This window comes from Callospermophilus lateralis, unplaced genomic scaffold, assembly GCF_048772815.1.
Source record: "Callospermophilus lateralis isolate mCalLat2 unplaced genomic scaffold, mCalLat2.hap1 Scaffold_43, whole genome shotgun sequence".
Taxonomy (NCBI): domain Eukaryota; kingdom Metazoa; phylum Chordata; class Mammalia; order Rodentia; family Sciuridae; genus Callospermophilus; species Callospermophilus lateralis.
The window spans coordinates 7,344,317-7,346,711 of NW_027514380.1; the positions used below are offsets into that span (position 1 = coordinate 7,344,317).

The 2,395-nt window shown below is 47.6% G+C and overlaps 1 pseudogene; it reads left to right on the plus strand.

The window, feature by feature from the left end:
* The first annotated feature begins 360 nt into the window (after window positions 1-360).
* Window positions 361-1,518, plus strand: LOC143388992 (nuclear transcription factor Y subunit gamma pseudogene; annotated as a pseudogene).
* The last annotated feature ends 877 nt before the right edge of the window (window positions 1,519-2,395 follow it).

Here is a 2,395-nt window from a genome sequence, read left to right on the forward strand (position 1 = left end):
AAATTGATATGAACAACAGAGGCACAGAGTTTGAGTGTAGATTCCAATGTTCTATTTTTGAGCAGTTTGGTGGTTACATGGAAGATTGTAACTATTTGCTCATCTGTCCATGATATTTTATGCATATGTTTGCACTGTATATATTGCATTTCACCATGAAGTTATCAAAAGTGAAGCCAAAAATTTAAAAAAAAAAAAGGTTTATAAAATTAGCTGATTCTGACACTGGGAGTCGAGGCGCCAAGGGAGGGGGAGGGGAAAAGGGGAGACGGTGCAAACGGCGTGGCCGCCATCTTGTTTGTGCCCCCACTCCGCGCGCGCTCCGTTCTCCGTGACGCACGCTTCCCCCTCCCTGGGCCCCTGCACTGCCCGACGCCGCAGGAGCGCGGGGGCGGCTCCTGCTCTTCCCAAGACTGCGCGGCAGGGACGTTTATCGAAATGTCCACAGAAGGAGGGTTTGGTGGTACTAGTAGCAGTGATGCTCAGCAAAGCCTCCAGTCCTTCTGGCCTCGTGTTATGGAAGAAATCCGGAATTTAACAGTGAAAGATTTCCGAGTACAGGAACTCCCACTGGCTCCTATTAAGAAGATTATGAAACTGGATGAAGATGTGAAGATGATCAGTGCAGAAGCCCCTGTGCTCTTTGCCAAGGCAGCCCAGATTTTTATCACAGAACTGACTCTTCGAGCCTGGATCCATACAGAGGATAACAAGCGCCGCACCCTTCAGAGGAATGATATCGCCATGGCAATTACAAAATTTGATCAGTTTGACTTTCTCATCGATATTGTTCCAAGAGATGAACTGAAACCTCCAAAGCGTCAGGAGGAGGTGTGCCAGTCTGTGACTCCTGCCAAGCCTGTCCAGTACTACTTAACGCTGGCTCAGCAGCCCACTGCCGTCCAAGTCCAGGGGCAGCAGCAAGGCCAGCAGACCACCAGCTCCACGACCACCATCCAGCCTGGGCAAATCATCATTGCACAGCCTCAGCAGGGCCAGACGACACCAGTGACAATGCAAGTTGGAGAAGGTCAGCAGGTACAGATTGTCCAGGCGCAACCTCAGGGTCAAGCCCAGCAGGCTCAGAGTGGCACTGGTCAGACCATGCAGGTGATGCAGCAGATCATCACTAACACAGGAGAGATCCAGCAGATCCCGGTGCAGCTGAATGCTGGTCAAATGCAGTATATCCGCTTAGCCCAGCCTGTATCAGGCACTCAAGTCGTGCAGGGACAGATCCAAACACTTGCCACCAATGCCCAACAGATCACACAGACAGAGGTCCAGCAAGGACAACAGCAGTTCAGCCAGTTCACAGATGGACAGCAGCTCTACCAGATCCAGCAAGTCACCATGCCTGCTGGCCAGGACCTCGCCCAGCCCATGTTCATCCAGTCAGCCAACCAGCCCTCGGATGGGCAGGCCCCCCAGGTGACCGGTGACTGAGGGCCTGAGCTGGCAAGGCCAAGGATACCCAACACAATTTTTGCCATACAGCCCCAGGCGATGGGCGCAGCCTCCTTCCCCAGAGGACCCTGCCGACCTCAGCGCCTCCTGCAGGCTAGGACATTGGTGCACTACACCCCACGCCTGTGGGCCGAGATTTTCCAACAAAAAGATGCAATATTTTTTATTTCCTTTTTTTTTTCCACTTTTTTTTCTCCAAGAAATCAATATTTCAATGTCAAGCTGTGTGTCCAATGCTATGAAATGAGAATATTAAATAACATATTTATGGCATTTTCTTGAAGTGTGTGGTTGAAGAAATATTTCTCCTTTGGTTTTTCTTGTTCTGCTTCTCACCGCCACTTGTTTAAGGAGATCTTCCTAGGGGTGCAGAGGATATCCTGATTCTTGGAACTGCTGCTGTCCCAAGATTTGCCACCTTGTTCTGTGTTCAGACAGGGTCAGGTGAATGTGTGCAGCTTCTTTTCTCTCATGCTCTTCTCCCCATCCCCATTCTCACCCGGAGCTCTATGTTTGTATCCAGAGGCCCCAGGAAACATTCCTTGCATTTTGGAGATGAACTCATTCCCATGGAGAGCAATGGTTTATTCCTACACCTTTCTCTCCTGGGAACCCAAGGAGACTAGAATTTTGTGTATGTGCTGCCCTCCTCCTTTATTTTATTTTTTTAAATGCATTAATAATTGTGCTAGTCTCCTTTGCTGCATGGACTTCAAAACTGCATGAAATGCAATAAATCTCATTTTAGATAAAAAAAAAATTAGCTGATTCTTGCTATAAAGCCAAGATAGTATGGATGTTTATCATATTATTTTATAAAGGAAAAGGAGAATTTATGACTAGAATAGTGACAGGAGATTTAAGGCATAATAAAAAAAATATTTTCTCTGGGATGTATTTTATTCACACTATTTCCTAAATTGCCATC